This window comes from Mustelus asterias, chromosome 8 (genome assembly GCF_964213995.1).
Source record: "Mustelus asterias chromosome 8, sMusAst1.hap1.1, whole genome shotgun sequence".
In the NCBI taxonomy this organism is placed as follows: domain Eukaryota; kingdom Metazoa; phylum Chordata; class Chondrichthyes; order Carcharhiniformes; family Triakidae; genus Mustelus; species Mustelus asterias.
In genome coordinates, this window is record NC_135808.1 from 8731409 (window position 1) to 8755344 (window position 23936).

The following is a 23936-nucleotide window of genomic DNA, read 5'->3' on the forward strand; positions in this document are numbered from 1 at the left end:
TCCCAGCATTTACCCTGACAAACCCTGAAGAACTTGAGATGTTTAAATTAGACAACCTTTCATTTTCTCATCTCCATGAATTATTATAAAATTATCGCCTGATAAAAATCCACCAGAATTTTGTTTCATGTATCTTCTTTGCACTCCCGCAAATACACCGAGATCCTACAATTCTGGTCTCCAGAACTGTAAACAGTAATAGCAGCTGCCCACTCACCAAGGCCTTTTACAGGATCATAGAATAGAATCACAGAATCCCTACTTTGCAGAAAGAGGCTATTCGGCCCATCGAGCGTTCACCGACAACAATCCCACCCAGGCCCCATCCAAGTATTTACCCTGTTAATCACACACTAAGGAACCATTTAACATGGCCAATCAACCTAACCCGCACATCTTTGGACTGTGGGAGGAAACCGGAGCACCCGGAGGAAAGCCACGCAGACACGGGGAGAACGGGCAAACTCCACACAGACAGTGACCCGAGGCAGGAATAGAACCCGGATCCCTGGCGCTGTGAGGCAGCAATGCTAACCACTGTGCCACCGTGCTTCTATCTATTTACAGGAAGAATTCTTTGCTCTGAAATTCCAATCCCTTTTGTAATAGACCGAAAGTCAGGAGTTAACAGTGACCCGAGTCAACGATTTAAAATATAAAGAAATATTTTAGGTGGGAAACACGAGGCTTGTGATTGATTTTTTTGGTGCGGTGTCTCTGAGACGCTCTGTTGAGTCGAAGGAAGTTTGCAGAGTGAGTTGACCCTCACATCATTTTGCCCGGCAGAGGGAATCCCATTGCGATATTGGCTGGAGTACTAGACAACCCAGGAACCCAGGCGGGAGTAACTGTGACTCTCTTGGCGGGTTTCCCCGGAGAATCAATTCTGGCGAGCTGTCTCTGTGGCGTTTTCTCCTGTTTTTGGCGACCACAGCGACAGTCGCGCCTCCCCTTTGACCCCGCGGGTAAACTCAGTAATCCGCTACTGAGGGACTAAACGATTCCGAAAAGGTGCGAGACGGCCGTGATCTGCGTGGATCAGAGACTTAGTCTCAAGATGGTATCAAGGAATGGAAATCCCGTTCTTGATGGATCAGAGCGGCTGGGATGCGTCCCGGATAAACAACTTCCCCGCAATGGCGTCTGCGGCAGCGCAATGTGCAAAATGTCAATGTCACCACCACACATGTTCCAGCTCTCTGGAGCTGGTAACAAGATCGTCCGCAACTCCAACCCAAGAGGAGATCTTGAGACCATTGCTACCTGCCCTGTTGGCAGCTGAGTTCGGATCCCAGAGCAGGAGAGGCAGCCAACCCAGTAGCGGACGACACTGTTATCGAAGAGTCCGAGTGGCAAATGAGCTCAAGTCTTGGAGGAGGATCCTCCCCCTTCTCCAATCAGCTTGACTCATGTAGATCAGGTGGTTTTGGTCTCCCGTCCTGTCTTGTCAGCCTGGATCTGAAATGTCTCAACTTGTTGAGACTCTGAATTGGATTGGATTTGATTGAATTGGAAAAGTATAAAAAAAGAGTCCGAGTGGACGGCTCATCCACCGGAAAATGCGACCTTTGTAACAACACAAACTTTCTATAAGAAGAAATATCGTGTTTCCAATAAGGGAACGGAAACTCCGGCCAATGAAGCGGCAATTGACACAAATGGAGAAACATCCGAGACGACCACCTTCTTGGAAGGGGTCACTGTCGAGCCGACTTATGACAGAGCATCAGTCAGAGAGGTGATCACCCATTACCCCATTGATGGGTTGTTCTGCAGCTCCGATAACACCCTCCTCCCCACGATCGGCTTCTCCAACATCCACATGACCAAAGTGCCCCAGGTTATAAACATCAGAACCAGGTGTTGGCGCTGCGGCAAAACAGGAGAATATCAGTCCATTGCCTGCCACTGTCCTCAGTGTAGCGGAGAAAGGCAACCTGTAGCAGTGGGGGAATAGCAATGCAGCGAGTGCGAGCTCAGCTTCACCACCAGGTCTGGGCTCAGCCAGCACGGCAGGCAGAGACATGTCGCTTTGCGCGCCTGGAAGCGCTTCAGGTCAATTCTAAGCCGGGGAGCTGTGCCAGTCAGTGGACCCCGGAGCAGGTTTCACTCCTGAGGGAACTCGAGCCGAGATTTGCAGAATGCCGGTGTACCAATAATGAAATCGCAAGCATCCTTCAAACTAAAACACCCAAACAAACCTCAGACAAATAAATATATACAGCATTCCAAATGAAATCATCTCGCCTCGTTAGCAACTTACTTTTTCGAAGTAAGCTCTATCCCACAAGTTCATCCCTAACAAGGGGGCGATATCAAACGCTATCAAATCATATCAGTGACGCGAGGCAGCAAACAAAACCATCGCCCACATTTCTGGTTGCTGCTCGTTTGTAAAGAACGCAAGAATTAAACACCACAGCAAGGAATTCCAACAACTACACCTATATGTCAGTAAGTACTGCTGAACATCTTACAAGGAACCAAGACCAGTGGCCAAGGAGGGCTCTTGATGGAAACCTGACAAAATACTCACGGGAGATCAGAGAGTTGCAGTGGTGGGTGTACAGGACGGTACGAAGACGTACAAGGCACTTGAGTTGTGTGTAACGAAAAACGGCACAAATACAGCCATCTGGGATCGGAGGTGAAGGAATTGCCGGGAGCTTCTGAGCCTGAGAACTTGAGCTTTGTGCTGAGCGCGAGAGGGAAATGGTTGGAAATGAACAACGCCTTACTTATATTCCTATTTTACAGAGTAAACAATTTCCAGCAAGGACAGTGTCAGGGAAAAAGGCGGAGAGTAACAACACGGAAAGCTCTGTGAAATGGTGGAAGACAGGAGAGGTTAAATGTCGAAAGGTGTAACGGTACAAAGTATAAGAGAATGGGGAATGGGACTGGTGAAGAAGCATAAGATGGTTCCAGAGCAGTGTTAATGGTCACAGCAGAATCTGAAGTTCCTGAATTCAATGCTGAGGCTGAAAGGCTGGAAAGGGCAGAATAGCAATATTTCTAATTCCTGTCAGGAACAACTAACACTGCATTACCAGAGCTGTGCATAAGCGGCTGTTGGAAAGAGAGCCGTGTCGATGTCCTTTTAGAAACAGTTAATCAGTTCACAGTGAAGTCAGTAAATGAGGAATAATAATTATATAAGAACGAACCTCAGATGGAACATATCGAGATCACAGTCGATTTTAATGTGTTCAGTGGCTCTGTGGTCCTCTGGGGTGTCTGAATAAAATCCGTGGAGAGTTCAGTGTCCAACATTTCATCCGGCAGAATGAATCCCATTGCGATATTCATCAGATGAACAGACAAATCAGGAGTGCAGTAGATTGGAGTTGACTTGAACAAAGCAGAGTCTTGACACCAGGTCTGCAGCGATCCTGTTCAGTTCCTGAGTTCTCCAAACACTTGTGCTCCACGATTACTTGTTAAATCCCCCCGTCAGCACAACAATTTATACTTTAATAGTTTTCATTGCGGGTTTCTAAGCCAACGAAATATAGCAGCATGTATTGAGTTTTTGCAGAATTTTAATGCGTAAATCCTTCTCGCAGAATGGTGAATATTAATGTGACATTCTCCTGATCAACTTTCTCACTAATAGTCAGGTAACATCTCACCAAACAGTGGGATTTACTGAATGGGATTTGTCAATCTGGGTTTGATCAGATCCAAGATTATGAATAAATAACAATCCCAGTTTGATACAACACAGAAAGAGGTTATTCGGTCCATCGAATCTGTGAATCTTCAGACACAGTCCCCACTTCTTGGGCCGTTTTTAATGGGGAATTCTTTCCTGCAGCACTGTGATTCCGTCAGCAGGTGGCAGCGGTGCGCTTTGTAACAATGAAAGACTTGAGTTCACACACAGTCTGAACCCATCCCAGAAACTTACTGCACCCGCAATGAATCACTCACAACAACAGGAACAGCCGTCAAGTAGAGAGTTTGTCACAAATGACAGGAACTTCCCAGATTTTTCTTGGGTGGAAATGAATGTCAGTAAATTCCACTGGGCTCCGCACCTTGTCACCCTGGAAAGTTACAAAGTTCCCAATATCTATCCCCAGAGAGAATTCACATTTCCCGACACTTTAATGTATAAAATTGCTGCATGATTTCACTCCCGAATGTTTCCGGTCAGGTTTTAACGATGAAAACAGAACTCCCCCCAGAGCTGATGATGGGTGAGAGAATTTCCCAAAATCGAGGAGAATTCCATCCGGCGGGAGGATTGTCGCCAATGACACAAACTTCCCAGATTTTCCATGTAGAATCATAGAACGCGACAGTGCAGAAAGAGGCCATTCGGCCCATCGAGTCTGCACCGACCACACTCCCACCCAGGCCCTATCCCCATATCCCTACATATTTTATCCACTAATCCCTCTAACCTACGCATCTCAGGAAACTAAGGGGCAATTTTATCATGGCCATTCAACCTAACCCGCACATCTTTGGACTGTGGGAGGAAACTGGAGCACCCGGAGGAAACCCACGCAGACACGAGGAGAATGTGCAAACTCCACACAGACAATGACCCGAGCCGGGAATCGAACCCAGGTCCCTGGAGCTGTGAAGCAGCCTGCTAACCACTGTGCTACCGTGCCGCCCCCTGAAATGAATGTCAGTAAATTCCGCTGGGCTGTGTAGGGGGTGTCCATGTCTCCCAGGACAGATTGCTTTTCCTGTTCTCCACACAGGAGCTGTTTAACACCCAGGCAGTAACAATAAAACCCAATGTTCAACATTGTCAGATATAAGAAACATTTTACACCAGAATCACAGACAATATCTCTGCAATAAAACAAGATATTGATTTCCAATCCACATTGATCTCTCCACCTGCCATTTTCCCAACTTTACAAAAATGCCTGTTAATGAATCTGATCCATCGGAAAACTTCACAGCCTGTGGTTTTTCTTGCTGGAATAGCGCGAGTGTTGGGGGGAAACTCTTCAAATTCAATCCCAATAGGTTGTCGTTTCACCCCCTCTCATTTCCCATTGGTCTGTCCCACAGTCCTGCCCCCACACCCTGTGAAGTGCTTCCTCTTTATCAGGGACTGGGAGGGCAGCACTGTCAATGTTTCAACTGTACCTCAACCACTCCATGTGACAGCGAGTTCCACATTCTCCCCACTCTGTGTGGGAAGAAACTCCGCCGAATATTGGAGGAGAGATTCCACTTCAAATGTTCCCTCATCAGTTAAAACCAAATTACTGCGGATGCTGGAATCTGACGAAGACACATCCAGACTCGAAACGTGAGCTCTGTTCTCTCTCCACGGATGCTGTCAGACCTGCTGAGATTTTCCAGCATTTTCTGCTTTTGCTCCGTCATCAGTTGATGTTTCTCTGTGTCAGGGAGGGATTCATAAACATTTGTAAAATCGCAAGTTTTTCTTTCTCGAAAATAAACCAAACTTCACAGATCGAACCCTCTAAATATCTTCCCGATACCTGCTGTGTAAAATGTCTCCTTGACATTTATAGTCCTTGATGTTTTAATGTGAGCGGCTGCAGTGATGAACACAATTCAGTTTCTGGATCTGGATCTCACACCGAGTTTCACCAGAGTGGTTTTAATCGGCAGTGGGTTCAGGCTGGAGAAAAATTCAATGGAATCTCGATCCCGCCCATCTCCACCTCTTTTCCCCATTCTATCTCTCCGGCTCTTTCTCTCTCTTTCCATTGTCAACAACCCCAGGAGCCCAACCCGCCCCCGACAGAGTTCAATGATTTCCCTCCGTTATCCTTTAGACCGCACCAGTTTTTATCTCCAGTGTGAAAGTGGCGGGGACATGGCCCACTCGGTAATAATAATTCCCTGACTATTGCAGTGAACTTCATCGGCAAATAGCTGAACTGAGGATGTGCGGCAGAAACACCGAAACTGAAAGCGGTTTGAATCAGGAAGTGCTGAGTGTGAACATGGCTTCCAGGCAGCTGGTCCAGAGTTTGACCGAGGAGACAATTTGTCCCATTTGTCTCGATTTCTTCACAGATCCGGTAACACTGGATTGTGGACACAACTTCTGCCGCTCCTGTATCACCCAGTGTTGGGAAAAGAAGGAGATAAATTCCTGTCCGGAATGTCGAGAGGAGTTTCCGGAAAGAAACCTCAGGATAAATCGGGCCTTAGCGAATCTGGCCGAGAAAACTCGACAAATAAAGCTGAATCCGAAAGAGAAGGAAAGTAAACTTCACTGTGAGGAACATCAGGAAGAACTGAAGCTGTTTTGTGAAACTGACCAGAAATTGATCTGTTACACTTGTGTGGTTTCGCGGGAACACAAATCTCATAATTTCATGCCCATTAAAGAAGCTGTTGAAATCTACAAGGTAAAAGATTTACCTGATAGTTTTATCACATTTTCAACATCCTGCACTTTCATTCTGTGATTTTCTCTCCCAATCCCAGGACCAGCTGAAATCTTCCTTTGATTCTCTCACAAAGAAGAAATCGGCGGTTCGAAAAACGGAACAGAAACAGAAACGGAAGATTTCTGAAGTTAGGGTAAGGTCTCCCTGCGCTGATTTTCTGGGATCTCGGTTAGTTTTGTTCCCTTTATCGCGGGACATTAATTATGTTTCACATTTCATTGGGTAGGAACAGTCGAGCAGTCTGCAGACCCACATCACATCCGAGTTCACTAAAATGCGCCAGATTCTCACTGAGAAAGAGCAGCGTTTCCTCAGAGATCTCAGGGAAGAAGAGGAGAGGATTCTAGAATCAATGGAGAAAAACCTTCGAGAGATTCAGGAGAATTTAAATTCTATTGAGGAGAAACTCTCAAAGTTGCAGAAACAGATGGAGCGAAAAGACGAGCTGATATTTCTGAAGGTGAGGGAATATATTGCGGCTCAGTTCAGGGAAACTTCACACAGTCACTAAATAACTGATGGTAACTGTGAAATTAATATAGAATTTACTGAAAAATACTAACCGAATTGAACAGAATTTTGTGTCCCTTCCCGAACCGTTTTCCTGTCGTCTCGGATCTAACGGCTCCCACACTGTGCAGATTCCTGGGAATACCTGTAATCTCCTGAGAATGAGTTTTCTTGACCTTCACACTTGCTTTGTGATTATTTCCGTGTTTCCCGAGTTTAATTTACTCCTGGAACTCCCATCGTAATCCAGTTCCATGTTGTGAGTGTGTGGGTGCGTCTGGTCCGGTGTGTGAGAGTCACTGTGTCTGTGAGCGGGACTGATGTTCAATTCCAGTTTATTTGACTCTCCACAATCTTCCTTCCAAAGTGCATCACTTTACATTTCCGTGTGAAATCTCATCTGCTCTGAGTCTGCTCATTTCACCAGCCTGTCTAACTGCTCCTGAGATCTGTTACTGTCACCCTCACTGTTCCTGATTCATTTCTTTCAGGAGGAAGCTTGTCGGAAGAGAAGGTAGGACATGTTCTTTACTGAAACTCTGCTGGATGGTAAAATAACTCGGTATAGTGTTATTATGGTTTATTTATTGGTTGTTGTCACAACTTTAAATGTTGGTCATTGTTACCAAGACATCACACACTGCAGGAAATGATAAGCTCCGCGTATACACACTGACGAGAGCTTTATGAGAACTCACTTTATTCCAGTGATTTTACATCACTGTTCTCCGATATTGTAATAAATAACCGGGAAGTGTAATTAATACAATCTGGTTCCCAGGCCGGAAGTGATCACTTGCCCGATGTTGGCTGTTAGTGTCTGTGACCTTCCCACTGACCCTGAGAGAACCGCATGGTCCATGTTTCCAAGGTGTGAGTCACCCACATCCCTGTATGGAGCCTGACCAACCCGAGAAAGTCTCACGTTAAAGGGGGGAACGGATTCTAAGTTGATACTAAATACAAACTGGCTCTGTGTCGTTAACAACCACAACAGTAAAGACTTGTATTTGTACAGAACCTTTATCCTCAGGAGTTTCACAGGAGCGTTACAAAAGTAAATTGACACACAGCCAAATAAGGAAATATTAATCTGGTTGACGGAGGTGGATTTCAGAGAGCGTCTTAAAAGGAAGAAAGAGAAATAGAAAGATAGAGAGGATAAGGGTGAGAATTCCAGAGCTCAGGACCTCGGCAGCTGAAGGTCCAGCTGTCAGCTCCCCCAGTGGGGGAGTGACGAAATGATGTGGAGATGTCCAAGGTGCCGGAAGTCGAGGAGAGCAGGATTCTGGGAGAGTTGTGGGCCCAGGGATTGCAGAATTGGAGATTCAGCTTTGGGATGTTTTCAGCCTTTGTCTTTGTTCTACAAACTTTGTTTATAATACAGCAAGTGGACAGGCTAAATGTTAATCACTTCCTGCAGTGTGTGATGTCTGTTATCAGGTTTTGAATCTTTTTCAAGACATGGCTGTTTCCATTCTCTGCCCTTGAATTTAAAAGTTATTTCTTTCTCAGTTCGAGAAACAAGATTAACATTTCACTTTGCACATTTTCTTAGTCATCAAAAATGTGAAAACTTGACCATTTAAATAGGTTCTAAAATCTTCTAACAAAGACAAATTCAAAGCATCATTTTTACCATTTACAGGATTAGTGATGGGGATCGCACACTCTCAGTATCTGCTGTCACCCTGTCTATCGGAAAGTACAAAGACCTTTTGCAGTACAGAGCATGGAGAGAAATGATAAACTTCATTAACCCCGGTAAATATCTCATATAAATTTTCCTGATTATAAATCCAGTTGTAAATATATTGAATGGGCTCCAAATTAAATACTCACATTTCCAGTTGTTAATACCTGGAGTCTCCCCATTCTCATATTTCTCTTTCTGTGGGTTCCTCTGGGTAAGTGTCTGAAGCCATCAGCACTGTGTGTCAAAGCAGTGAAGGGATCTGTATAACCAGAGGAATAGAGCACCAATCTCAGGATGTGAAATGGAATTGCTCCAGGAGACTGGACTGGTCTCGTCTGTCATTCTGGGAAACATTTTTTCATCATTGTTTATCAGGAAGACACACGGACATTAGAGAGCAAGTGTTAAACAACAGATAATTTGTTTGGTGGAATTGGACATCTTAACCAAGAACAGGGAACGCAGAAACTGCGAGTCTGCACTGGATAAGGGAGGGAATGTGGTGATCTTATTGAAATGTTCAAGGTTCGGAATAAAAGGGAGGTTATAAACATCCACAGGTTTAACACAGTCACAGAGTCTAGATCAAAGTAGGTATAGCTTTAAATCTAGAATAGGGAGGGTGACAAGGCAGTTTGGATTGAGGTCGAGTTTTTGAGTGACTCCATTGAGGTAGTGAGCCAGTGAACCTACTGCTCACTCTGTGAATTTGATCAGAGGCCCAATCCATTCTGAGGGCTGATCTTCAGAACAATATCATTGTCCAGTATCCCACTGGTTTGCAGTGTGGGGAAATGTTCTGTCGTTCCTGAGGAGGGAACAGAGGACAATAAATCCTCATGAATATACAGCGGGAGTGAGAGAGAGAAAGGAGCAGCAAGCAGCAGTAAGAACAATAACTCACCTCCTGGTCACAGAGAAATCATCAAAAGCACCCTTCATTCCTGCAGTGTGAACCTAAACACTTCAGAACCAGTGGAATCATTTTGAAGAACAGTCACTGTTTGAGTGTAGAAAATGAGAAAACCAATTTCCAGACAACAAGATCACAGGAACAGCATTGTGATGATGATGAAGTTTTCTGTTTTGATGATGTCGTTTCTGGTATAAATATTAAGCAGGAAACAGAGCAAATAAACTCCTTACATCATTTCCAATGGGGATTCCAGTGGTCCCTTTAAGACCATTGTATAGATTGTTCCTCTGGGTGGGACATCACCATCCAATGGAAGATCAAGATTGTACTGAGTCTCCAGTTATATCAAATGTCTCCAGTTTGTACAGAGAATGTGACTTCTCCTTATGTTTAGTGTGGGAACACTGGATAGCTATTTTGCTGCTGCTACATTATTGTGGGGGTTTGATCTCTGCCATTCTTTACATTCTGATCAGTCATCTGACCTGCCATTCATCTTTGCTCAGTTCTATGCTTTTTCCATGAATTTGAGTCTTTCCTTAACTTCTTTAGTGAACCACAGATCATGGGTCCTCCCATTGGGGATTTTCTTTACAGTAGGAATATATTTGTTCTGAATATTCTGCAATATCATCTTAAATATCTGCCATTGCTTTGCTATCGATATATCCCCAAGCCTGGGGACCCAGTTCACTACAACTAGCTTAGCTTTCATGACCAGATAGTTGCTCCTATTTAAGTTTAAAATACCGAACTCAGACCCTCTCTTTTCTCTTTCAAACTGGATTTCAAATTCAATCATATTGTAGTTGCTGCTACCTCGTGCGGCCTTCACTCTGAATTCACTCATTATTCCTGTTACATTACACAAAGCCAAGTCGAATATAACCTACTCCCTGGTTAGTTCCAGAACGTTCTGCTATGAGAAACTTTCTTGAAAAAACTCTGTGAACTCCCCATCCAGGGAACTACAGCCTGATTTTTCCAGTTTATATTGAGATTAAAACCACCCATGATTATTACTGTCTGTTTATCTGTGACCCACATTGTGGCGACTGTTGCGAGGATTGTAGGCCACTCCCACTATTGACTTCTTTCCCCTCCTCTTCGTCATCTCCAAACCAATTTTATATCTGGATCTCCTGAACCAAGGTCATCTCCAGCTATTGCACCAATGAGGTCCTTGATAAACAGTGCTACCCCTCCACCTTTGCTGAGCTTTCTATCCTTCTTGAATGTCATGAAATGTTATCCTTTCCTCCTGCACCAATGTCTCTGTAAAGTTATCAGATCATATTCATTTACTTCAATGTGTGTTATCAATGTGTTTACTTTGTTATGAATGTTGTGTGCATTCAGATACAGAGACTTTACTTTTATCGTTTTATTATCTTTGTACTATCTCTTCTTTATTATTGGTGTATTCTCAGGTTTTATCTCTTTGTCCATTCCTGCTATTCTATGATTGTCATTTCCCATATTATTATGATGGTTTCTTGCCTTGAATCTATCCCTGGATTTGCCACACAAACGCAAGGTGGATTCTTCACCCTCCGAGTTTAGTTTAAAGCCCTCTGTACTTCCCCAGTTATGCAATTTGCTAGAACACTCATTCCAGCAGTTCAGGTGTAGACCATCCCAACAATCAGGCAGCATGGGTGGGGGGGGGGGGGGGGGGCGGCAAGTTAGCACTGCTGCTTCACAGCACCAGGGACCTGGGTTTGATTCCCGGCTTGGGTCACTGTCTGTGTGGAGTTTGCACGTTCTCCGTGTTAGTGTGGGTTTCCTCCAGGTGCTCTGGTTTCCTCCCACATTCTGAAAGGCGTGCTGGTTAGGTGCATTGACCTGAACAGGTGCCACAATGTGGCAACTCGGGAACTTCACAGTAACTTCATTGCAGTGTTAATGCAAGCCTTACTTGTGACTAATAAATAAACTAACTTGACTACCATCCGGTGGCTCTAACATCCATCATTATGAAATGCTTTGAAAGGTTAGTCATAGCATGAATCAATTCCAGCCTCCCAGATTGCCTTGATCCACGACAGTTCGCCTATCACCGCAGAAAGTCCACAGCAGACACCATCTCCCTGGCCCTGCACTCAAACCTGGATCACCTAGATAACAAAGACGCCTATGTCAGACTCCTATTTATTGACTACAGCTCAGCCTTCAACACCATTATTCCTATAAAACTCATCTCCAAACTCTGTGGCCTATGGCTTGTTTCCTCCCTCTGCGACTGGATCCTAGACTTCCTTTTGTACAGACCACAATCAGTAAGGATAGGTAACGACATCTCCTCAATGATCATCCTCAACTCCAGTGCTCCACAAGGCTGTGTTCTCAGTTCCCTACGATGCTCCTTATACACCTATGAACACGTGGCCAAATTCCACTCCAGCTCGATATTCAAGTTTGCTGATGACACTACCCATAGTGGGTCAAATCTCAAACAACGATGAGAGGGGCTACAGGAAAGAGATAGAGAATCTGGTAAAATGGTGTGACAACAATCTCCCTCAATGTCAGTGAAATGAACGAGAGTCATTGACTTCAGGAAACGTATTAGAGGACATGCCCCTGTCCACAAAAACAGTGAGGAAGTGGAAATAGACAAGAGCTTCAGGTTTCAGGGTGTTCAGATCACCAACAACCTGTCCTGGTCCCTCCATGCCAGTGCTATAGTTCAGAAAGTCCACCAGTGCCTCTACTTTCGCAGGAGGCTTAGGAAATTCAGCATGACCACTATGCCTCTGTCAACCTTTACAGATGCACCATAGAAAGCATTCTTTCTGGTTGTATCACAGCTTGGTATGGCTCCTGGTCTGACCAAGACTGCAAGAAACTGCAAAGGGTTGTGAATGTAGCCTGATCCATCACACAAACCAGCCCCCCATCCATTGACTCTGTCTACACTTCCCGCTGCCTCAGGAAAAGCAGCCAGCATAATTAAGGACCCCGTGCACCCCGCACATACTCTCTTCCACCTTCTTCCATTGGGAAAAAGATACAAAAGTCTGAGGTCACGTCCCAACCAACTCAAGAACAGCTTCTTCCCTGCTGCCATCAGACTTTTGATTGGTGCTTTCATTTATTAAGCTGAGCTTTCTCTTCACCCTGTCTGTAACTGGAACACTATATTCTGCATCCTATCCTTTCCTTCTCAAATATGTACTCTATGAACAGTACGTTTCATCTGTATAGCCTGCAAGACACAATATTTTTCACAGTATAAATGTGACAATAATAAATCAAATCAAAACAACCCCACTATCTCCAATACTGGTGCCAATGCCCATGATCCAGAGCCCATTTCTCTCACAGCAGCCTTTGAGCATTCATCTTTGTCATCTCATTTTCCCTCTGCCAGTTTACATGTAGCTCAGGTAATGATCCAGAGATTATTAACTTTGAGGTTCTGCTTCTTAATTGTTACCGAGCCTCTCATGTTGACTTTGCCCTTTACAGACATCCCAAATATCCCTGCTTCCGTGACCACTTCCCTCCAACCTCAGTGTCCCCACCCAGCCCACAATATCACCCTGATTGAACATTAGTGGAGTGGACCAGCACAATTTTCTTTGCTTGTCCTGTCTATGTCTTTGGTACCTACACGGACCATGCCAACTGGATCCTCCCACATACAATGAAAATTCCTCTTCAGCTCTGAGCTCATGCTCTGGTACTGGTCAAGCAACACAGCTGTCTGGGCTCTCGCTTTTGCTGCAGAGAACAATGTCTGTGCCCTGCACTATAGTGTCCCGTACTGCCACCACATTCCTGTTTGCTATCCTCCACTTGATAGGCTTCCTGTATCATGGTGCCATGGTTAGACTGCTCATTCACTTTGCAGCCTTTGCTTTCATCCACACAGATCATAAGCACCTCAAACCTTTTCAACAACTGCAAAGTCTGAGGCTCCTCCATTAATCTCTGCTCAGTCCCTTTACCTGTCTCACTCTCGGTCACATCCTCCTGTCACTCACTGCTGACCAACATAGAAAATATTTGCCAGGATGTTGCCTGATATGGAGAGCATTCGATATGATGAGAGGTTGGAGAAGAGGTGTGACCATATTCCGGAACAAATTGACCAAATATTTCTCCCATTCCCTTACATTTTGCAGTGTCTGCAGTTCAGCCTCTAACTCACTAATTCTGATCTGGAAGTCCTCCAGCTGCTGACACTTGCTGCAGATGTGTTTGTCATGGAACACCTGGACATCCAAAATCACACATTCCTCAGCTGCAACATAACACCTGTCTTGCATTGTTCCTCATGTTATCTGGTTAAATGTAATTAAATTACTCATTTAATTAACTTATAATAATTCCAATGATCACCACATTTCTTTCCCCTGTGCATTTCATTCCCGCATGAACCTAATTCGCTGCTCACTCAGTCTCCATCCCAGTGCAGCGCAGTCACCTGTCTCATGCACCTGTTACTGGCCATGCATTTTGAAAGGTGTGTCTTATTTATAGACCCTCTGATGAGTCGCTTGCTCATTTTACTTCCTGCTTCACTGATTAACACTCACGAACCAACTGCTTTCAGGTGATTGACAGATAACTGCCACTCCAGATAGTTCTCCAGTTAACATAGAAACTTGAAGCAGGTGTAGGCCATTTGGCCCTTCGAACATGCTCTGCTTTTTATTTTGATCATGGCTGACCATCAAATTCAATATCCTGATCTCCCCCCTTCTTCCCATATCCCTTGATCCATTAGCCCCAAGAGCTATATCTTATTTCTTTTTGAAATCACACAACATTGTGACCTCAACTACATTCAGTGGGAGTGAATTCCACAGATTCACCACCCTTTGAGTGAAGACATTTCTCCTCACCTCAGTTCTAATAGGTTTACCCCTTATCCTCAAACTATGACCCCTCGTTCCGGACTCCTCCACAATTGGGAACATTCTTTATGAATCTACCCTGTCTAACCCTGTTTGAATTTTATAAGTTTCTATGAGATCCCCTCTCACCCTTCTAAACTCCAGTGAATATAATCCTAACCGACTTAGTCTCTCCTCATATGACAGGCCTGTCATCGCAGGAATCAGCCTGGTAAACCTTCGCTGTACTCCCTCTATAGCAAGGACATCCTTCCTCAGATAAGGACACCAAAACTGCACACAATATTCCAGGTGTGGCCTCACCAATGCCCGAAACAATTGCGGCAAAACATCCCCATTCCGATACTCAAATCCTCTTGCGATGAAGGTCAACATATCAAAGAACAAAGAAAATAACAGGAACAGGCCCATCGGCCCTCCAAGCCTGCATCGACCATGCTGCCCGACTGAACTAAAACCCCCTACCCATCCGGGGACCATATCCCTCCATTCCCACCCTATTCATGTATTTGTCAAGACGCCCCTTAAAAGCCACTATCGTATCTCCTTCCACCTCTCCCGGCAGAGAGTTCCAGGCACCTATCACCCTCTGTGTACAAAATCTTGCCTCGTTCGTCTCCTATAAACCTTGTCGCTCGCACCTTCAACTTATGCCCCCTCGTAATTGACTCTTCCACCCTGGGAAAAAGCTTCTGACTATCCACTCTGTCTATGCCCCTCATAATCTATCAGTTCGCCCCTCAACCTCCGTCGTTCCAGTGAGAACAAACCAAGTTTCTCCAACCTCTCGTCATATCAAATGCCCTCCATACCAGGCAACATCCTGGCAAATCTTTTCTGTACCCTCTCCACATCCTTCTGGTAGTGTGGCAACCAGAATTGAACACTATATTCCAAGTGCGGCCTTACTAAGGTTCAATAAAGCTGCAACATGACTTGCCAATTTTTTTAACTCAGTGCCCCGGCCGATGAAGGCAAGCATGCTGTATGCCTTCTTGACTACCTTCTCCACCTGCGTTGCCACTTTGAGCGACCTGTGTATCTGTACACCCAGATCCCTCTGCCTATCAATACTCTTAAGGGTTCTGCCATTTACTGTATATTTCCTATCTGTATTAGACCTTCCAAAATGCATTACCTCATATTTGTCTGGATTAAACTTCATCTGCCATCTCTCCACCCAAGTCTCCAACCGATCTATAGCCTGCTGTATCCTCTGATGGTCCTCACCACTATCTGCAAATCCACCAACCTTTGTGTCGTCCGCAAACTCACTAATCAAACCAGTTACATTTGGCTTCTTTACTGCCTGCTGTACCTGCACGCTTACATTCAGCAACTAATGTACGAGGAGACCAAGTTCTCACTGAGTATCCGCCTCTCTCAATTTACACTCACTCAAGTAATAATCTGTCTTCCTATTATTGCTACCAAAGTGGATGGCACGGTAGCACAGTGATTAACACTGCTGCTTCACAGCTCCAGGGACCTGGGTTCGATTCCCGGCTTGGGTGACTGTCTGTGTGGAGTTTGCACATTCTCCTCGTGTCTGCGTGGGTTTTCTCCGGGTGCTCCGGTTTCCTCCCACAGTCCAAAGATGTGCGGGTTAGGTTGATTGGCCATGCGAAAATTGCCTCTCGGTGTCCTGAGATGCGTAGGTTTGAGGGGTTAGCGGGTAAATATGTCGGGATATGGGTGTCGGGCCTGGGTGGGATTGTGGTCGGTGCAGACTCGATGGGCCAAATGGCATCTTTCTGCATTGTAGGGTTTCGATTATTCTATGGATAAGTGCACATTTATCCACATTATACTGCATCTACCATGCATATGCCCACACACTCAGCCTGTCCAAATCACGCTGAAGCATTTCTGCATCCTCCTCACAGCTGGGCCTACATTCATTTTTGTGAATCTTTTTCTCTTCACATACCTATAGAAACTTTTACAGTCAGTTTTTATATTCCCCGTTAGTTTACTCCCCTACTCTATTTTACCCTTCTGAATCAATCCCTTGGTCCTCCTTTGCTGAATTTTAAACTGCTCCCAATCCTCAGGCCTATTGCTTTTTCTTGTCAATTTGTATGCATCTTCCTTGCGTCTGATATATCTCTAATTTTCCTTGTAAGCCATGGTTTGGGCACAATTCCCTTACCATGTCTTGCACCAAACAGGAATAAACAACTTCTGGAGTTCAGCTATTTGTTCTTTAAATGCCTGCCATTGCCTGTCCACTGTCGTTCCTTTCAGTAATGTTCCCCAGTCCATCATAGCCAATTCATCCCTCATACCATCATGGACACCTTTATTGAGATTCAGAACCCTGGTCTCAGAATCAACTCCATCACTATCCACCTTGACAAAGATTTCTGCCATATTATGGTCACTCGTCCCCAAGGGTTCTCTCACAACTAGATTGCCAACTAATCCTTTCTCACTGCACAACACCCAGTCCAAGATGGCTTGTTCCCTTGTTGGTTCTACAAGTTACAAGCCAGTTATACAAGCCAGTATACCTTATTGAAGGTTGGTATCACATCCTATTTTGATTCTTAATCTATAGTTAAAAATGAAAAGGTGTTACCAGAACTTACCATGTGAATTTAATTTGCTACTCTCACACAGTCGCCGTCTCCATGAGACCACTAGAAATAGGAACAGGAGTAGGCCATTCAGCCCCTCAAGCCTGCTCTGCCATTCAATACGATCCTGGCTGAGCCAACATTCCTCACGTCCACTTTCCTGCCCTTTCCCCAAAGCCCTTGTTTCGATTCCTGATCAAGAATCCATCTATCTCAGCCTTATATATACACAAGGACTCTGTCCCCACAGCTCTCTGTGGCAAGGTGTTCCAAAGACTCACACCCTCAACTCCACTTTCCCACCTTAACGCCATAACCGTTGCTTCCTTCTCTGATTAATAATCTGTCTATCTCAGCCTTGAACATGTTGTTCGACTCAGAATCTACAACTCTCTGCAGTTAAGAATTCAGATATTCATTACCCTCTGAGAAAAGAAATTCCTCTTCATCTTAGTCTGAAGCTAATGCCTCTTTTTCTGAGACTATGCCCTTGGTCCTAGACTCTCCCATGAGGGGGAACATCCTCTCAGCATTTACCCTGTCAAGCCCCTTAATAATCCTCTATGCTTCATTGAGATTACATCTCATTCTTCTAAATTCCAATGAGTAGAGTCCCAAATTGTTTCAACTTTCCTCATGATAATCCCTCCGTGCCGGGGATCATCCTAGTGAGCTTTCTCTGAACTGCCTCCAGTGGAATAATAACTTTCCTTAAATAAGGGGAACCAAAACTGCTCACAGTGCTCCAGATATGGTCTCACTAGTACCTTGTACAGTAGCGGCAAGATGTCCCTACTCTTATACTCCATCCCCCTTGAAATTAGGCCCAACATTCCATCAGCCTTCCTGATTTCTTGCTGCCGCTGTGTGCTAGCTTTCTGTGTTTCGTGCACAAGAACCCGCAAGTCACTTTGTGTTGCAAATTTCTTCCATTTTTCTCCATTTAAATAATACTCTGTTCATTTGTTCTCCCTTCCAAATTCAACAACTTCACATTTTCCCACACTCTGCTCCATTTGCCAACTTTTTGCTCACTTACTTAACCTATCAAGATCTCTCTGCAAACTGTTTCCCTCTTGCAACTTGCCTTTCCACCTATTTTTGTCATCTGCAAATTTGTTTATAGTACATTTGCTTCCTTCGTCCAAGTCACAGTAAGAAATCTCACAACACTGAGGAAACGGGCATGGAGTCTACGGAAATCGGGCAAACATGGAGGGAGGTCATGGAACCTTTACAGATTAAAGGGGAGGAGGTGCTTGCTGTCTTGAGGCAAATCAGAGTGGATAAATCCCCAGGACTGGACAGAGTATTCCCACGGACCTTGAGGGAAGCGAGTGATGAACTTGCAGGGGCACTGGCAGACATACTTAAAATGTCAGTATTCACGGGGGAGGTGCCGGGTGATTGGAGGGTGGCTCATGTTGTTCCGTTGTTTAAAAAAAGTTCCAAAAGAAATCCGGGAAATTAGAGCCCAGTAAGTTTGACTTCGGTGGTGTGCAAGTTATTGGAAGGTGTGATAAGGGATAGGATCTACAAATATTTGGATAGACAGGGCTTTATTAGGGAGAGTCACCATTGCTTTATGCATGGTAGGTCATGTTTGACCAATCTATTAGAGTTTTTCGAGGAGGTTACCAGGAAAGTGGATGAAAGGAAGGCGGTGGATGTTGTCAACCTGGATTTCAGCAAGGCCTTTGATAAGGTCCCTTGTGGGAGGTTAGTTAGGAAGGTTCAGTCGCTGGGTATACATAGTAAATTAGATCAGACACTGGCTCAATTGAAGAAGCCAGAGAGTGGTTGTGGAGGATTGCTTCTCTGAGTGGAGGCCTGTGACTAGTGGTGTGCCGCAGGGATCGGTGTTGGGTCCATTGTTGTTTGTCATCTATATCAATGATCTGGATGATAATGTGGTAAATTGGATCAGCAAATTTGCTGATGATACAAAGATTGGAGGTGTAGTGGACAGTGAGGAAGGTTTTCCAAGCTTGCAGAGGGATTTGGACCAACTAAAAAAATGAGCTGAAAAATGGCAAATGGAATTTAACACAGACAAGTGTGAGATATTGCACTTTGGAAGGACAAACCAAAGTAGAACTTACAGGGTAAAAGGTAGGACTCTGAAGAGTGCAGTGGAACAGAGGGATCTGGGAATACAGGTACAGAATTCCCTCAAAGTGACGTCACAGGTGGATAGGTTCGTAAAGAGTGCCTTTGGTACATTTATAAATTATAAATCAGAGTATCGAGTATAAAAGTTGGAGTGTTATGGTAAGGTTATATAAGGCATTGGTGAGGCCGAATTTAGAGTATTGTGTACAGTTTTGGTCACCTCGTTACAGGAAGGATGTAAATAAGGTTGAAAGAGTGCAGAGAAGGTTCACAAGGATGTTGCCGGGACTTGAGAAGCTGAGTTACAGAAAGAGATTGAATAGGTTGGGACTTTATTCCCTGGAGCGTAGAAGAATGAGGGGAGATTTGATAGAGGTGTATAAGATTTTGATGGGTATAGTTAGAGTGAATGCAAGCAGGCTTTTTCCACTGAGGCTAGGGGAGAAAAAAACTAGAGGGCATGGGTTAAGGGTGAAAGGAGAAAAGTTTCAAGGGAATATTAGGGGGGCTTCTTCACGCAGAAAGTGGTAGGAGTATGGAATGAGCTGCTGGATAAAGTAGTAAATGCTTTTAACATTGAAGAAAAACTTGGACGGGTTCATGGATGAGAGGGGTGTGGAGGGATATGGTCCAAGTGCAGGTCAGTGGGACGAGGCAAAAAATGGTTCGGCGCAGACAAGAGGGGCCAAAAGGCCTGTTTCTGAGCTGTCATTTTCAATGGTTCTAACACCAGGTTAAAGTCCAACAGGTTTATTTGGTATCACCAGCTTTCGGAGCATTGCTCCTTCATCAAGTTCAAACATTCGCTCCCTTCATCCAAGTCATTCATATATATTATAAACAGTTGCGGTTTCAGCACTGATCCCTGTGGAACCCCACTAGTTAGATGTTGCCAACCTGAAAATGAACCCCTTAACCCCAATCGCTGTTCCCTGTCCCTTTGACAATTCTCTATCCATGCCAATATACCACTTCCAACACCATTGACTTAACGATCTTATGACTTAACCTCCTGTGAGGTATCTTGTCAAATGCCTTCTGGAAGTCAAAATACAACACATCTACTGGTTCCCTTCTATCCACACTGCTGACTCAGCTTGATTAGATTATGATTTTATAAATGTGCCCCTATTACTTCCTTAATTGATAACAACATTTTTTCAACAATAGATGTTAGGTCAATCGGCCAATAGTTACCTGCTTTTTGCCTCTTTCCCTCTTTGTATAGCGGTGTCACATTGGCAGTTTTCCAATCCTCCGATACTTCTTCAGAATCAGAAGGGATGTTTGGAAAATTACAACCAATGAATCCACTATCTGTGTAGCTACTTCCTTTAGGATCACTCCGGTGCAGTCACCTCCCAGTCTCCAGCTGCACCAACAACTTGTTTCTGTAGCCATGAGAAAGCTTCTGTACATTGTACTTTCAGAGAATACAGCTAAGTCTCCAGGCTGGACCCAGAATTCCAAGCTGATGTGGGCAAACCATACAGAAGATCCCACACAACATTCTCTCCTCTCTCTGACTCTCTCTCACACCATCCTATTCTTCCTCCCACACTCCTGCTCTCATTAACTATCCTCGTTTCTTTTTCTCACACTCTCCCACTTTTGTACTCATGCTCTCTCTCACTCTCTCTGCCACCCTGAGTTCTGAACCCCTTCACCTTGATCTCACAGCCTCCCACACTACCTGCCTTCCAGATGCTCTCTCTACTCTGCCCTTTCTTTCTCACCCACTCTCCCAATCCCTGTCATCTGCTCTGCCGTTCTCTCTCCTGCTCCCACACTCAAAACGTCCCACTCTGACTTGCCCTCTTCCTCATCCCACTCTCTCTCTCCCTCTTTACACTCCTGCTCCCTCCAGTCCCTCTCATTACTGCCTGTTTTCTCTCTTCCCAACTGCACCCCTCCACCTATTTTCTCATTCCCCCTCCCTATCTCTCTGTCACTCACTCTCTCCCCTCTTCCCTGCCTCTCCTTCCTGGTCTATTCCCACTCCTCTCCCCTCCCTCTGGGGCTCCATGTTGCCATCCCATTCATGCTCCCACTCTCCCCTACCCCTCATTCTCCCCTCCCCCTCACAAACCTCTCTCCTCTCTTCCTCACTCCTCACACTCTCTCCCCTCCCCACCCCCTCTCTCTAAATCACTGACTGTGTTATTGTAACTTTCCCCCAGCTCCAGCCTCTCTGACTCTGGATCCGAACACAGCGCATCCCCGGCTCATCCTGTCTGAGGACTGGACCAGTGTGAGACTCGGAGACAAACGGCAGCCGCTCCCTGACACCCCGGAGAGGTTTGATTCCTGGGAATGTGTCCTGGGATCAGAGGGATTCACATCAGGGAGACATTACTGGGAGGTGGAGGTGGGGGAGACAGGGTGGATTCTGGGAGTGGCCCGAGAGTCTGTGAACAGGAAAGGGGGAATCTCCCTGAGTCCGGATTCTGGGTTGTGGAGCTGATCCCCGGAAGAGGTTATTTTGCCCTCACCTCCCCCTCACGGACCCCCCTCACCCCGAGTGTGAATCCCCGGAAGATCGGGGTTTTCCTGGACTATGAGGGTGGACAGGTGTCATTTTACAATGCGGACAACATGTCCCATCTCCACACTTTCACCCACACTTTCACTGAGAGAATCTTTCCCATCTTCTTTCCGGGATCGAATATCGGGAAAAACTCGGAGCCGCTGACAATCTGCGGGGTTAAAGGTCACTAACAGATCCATCCCATAATTTCACACCGTCTCCCTGCCTCCTGCCAGCTGTAAACTGATGGAACCTGTTCATATTGTGGTTATTATATAGAATTATAATTTACATTGGGGGCTCCATGGTTACATTTGTAAAATGATTCTTCAAACAAAACAATCTGAGAATCACTGGAATAGAAACAGTTTTTCTCAAAGATTCCACAGCTCATCATTAAATCCAAGAAGCAGAAACTCAACATGTTGTTTGTGTCGTCACTGAGTGAGGGGGCGGGATTCCGGGAATGGAGAAGCCGATTGGCCAGAGCTCCTGTCACTCCGAGTGAGGGAGGCGGGATTCCGGGTAATGGAGAAGCCGATTGGTCGGAGTTCCTGTCACTCTGAGTGAGGGGGCGGGATTCCGTGAATGGAGAAGCCGATTGGCCGGAGCCCCTGTCACTCTGATTGAGGGAGGCGGGATTCCGGTGAATGGAGAAGCCGATTGGCCGGGGCCCCTGTCACTCTGAGGGAAGGAGGCGGGATTCCAGATCCTTGGAATGTGATTGGTCTGAACTTCGTCGCGAAGAAAACCGGTTTCCGGGAAGTCTGAAAGCCGATTGGTCAAAGCGCCTGTCAGGAACGTGCGGGAGGCCCATTTTCGGGGAATCCGGAAAGGTGATTGGTCAGTGCGCCTGTCATTCAGAGTGAAGGGGCGGGGTTCGCAGGCCCCGGGAACGGATTGGTCAGAACCCCTGTCACTCTCTCACTCTCTGTCTGTGTCTCTCTGTCTGTCTGTCTCTCTGTCTGTGTCTCCATATCTCGATCCTTCTGTCTGCATCTGTCTGTCTGTCTTTCAATACTATCCAGGTAGTTACAGGCCGGTGAGCCTTACATCAGTGGTGGGGAAATTATTGGAGAGGATTCTTCGAGAAAGGATTTTTTCCCACTTGGAAATAAGTGGACGTATTAGCGAGAGGCAACATGGTTTTGTGAAGGGGAGGTCGTGTCTCATGAACTTGATCGAGTTTTTCGAAGAAGTGATGAAGATGATTGACGAGGGTAAGACAATGGATGTCTGCATGGACTTCAGTAAGGCCTTTGACAAGGTCCCTCATGGCAGACTGGTGCAGAAGGTGAAGTCGCATGGGATCAGAGATGAACTGGCAAGGTGGATACAAGACTGCTTGGTCAAAGAAGACAGAGGGTAGCAGTGGAAGGGTGCGTTTCTGAATGGAGGGCTGTGACAAGTGGTGTTCCTCAGGGATCAGTGCTGGGACCTTTGCTGTTTGTAATATATATCAATGATTTGGAGGAAAATGTAACTGGATTGATTAATAAGTTTGCGGACGTCACAAAGGTTGGTGGATTTGCGGATAGCAATGAGGACCATCAGAGGATACAGCAGGATATAGATCAGTTGGAGACTTGGGTGGAGAGATGGCAGATGGAGTTTAATCCGGACAAATGTGAGGTAATGCATTTTGGAAGGTCTAATACAGATAGGAAATATACAGTAAATGGCAGAACCCTTAAGAGTACTGATAGGCAAAGGGATCTGGGTGTACAGGTACACAGGTCACTGAAAGTGGCAACGCAGACGGAGAAGGTAGTCAAGAAGGCATATGGCATGCTTGCCTTCATCGGCCAGGGCATTGAGTTTAAAAATTGGCAAGTCATGTTGCAGCTTTATAGAACCTTAGTTCGGCCGCACTTGGAATATAGTGTTCAATTCTGGTCGCCACACTACCAGAAGGATGTGGAGGCTTTGGAGAGGGTACAGAAAAGATTTGCCAGGATGTTGCCTGGTATGGACGGCATTCGCTATGAGGAGAGTTGGAGAAACTTGATTTGTTCTCACTGGAGCGACGGAGATTGAGAGGAGACTTGACAGAAGTCTACAAGATTATGAGAGGCATGGACAGAGTGGATAGTCAGAAGCTTTTTCCCAGGGTGGAAGAGTCAATTACTGGGGGGCATAGGTTTAAGGTGCGAGGGGCAAGGTTCAAAGGAGATGTACGAGGCAGATTTTTTGCACAGTGAGTAGTAGCCTAGAACTCGTTGCCGGGGAAGATAGTGGAAGCGGATACGGTAGTGACTTTTAAGGGGCATCGTGACAAGCACATGAATAGGATGGGAATAGAGAGATATGGTCCCCGGAAGAGTAGGGGA

General features: G+C 45.4%; 1 long non-coding RNA gene and 1 pseudogene across 2 annotated transcripts; one reads left to right on the forward strand and one right to left on the reverse strand.

Annotated features, from left to right (window-relative positions):
- The first annotated feature begins 5933 nt into the window (after window positions 1–5933).
- Window positions 5934–22022, forward strand: LOC144496831 (zinc-binding protein A33-like; annotated as a pseudogene). Its single transcript, XR_013498442.1, has 6 exons — window positions 5934–6359; window positions 6439–6534; window positions 6628–6861; window positions 7403–7425; window positions 8560–8675; window positions 21260–22022. The product of XR_013498442.1 is annotated as a zinc-binding protein A33-like (transcript).
- LOC144496835 (uncharacterized) lies at window positions 8757–21291 on the reverse strand. The gene is made up of 3 exons (XR_013498446.1): window positions 20277–21291; window positions 9512–9708; window positions 8757–9415 (listed from the first exon to the last, which is right to left on the reverse strand). It is a non-coding gene; the product is annotated as an uncharacterized LOC144496835 (long non-coding RNA).
- Window positions 22023–23936: the final 1914 nt, after the last annotated feature.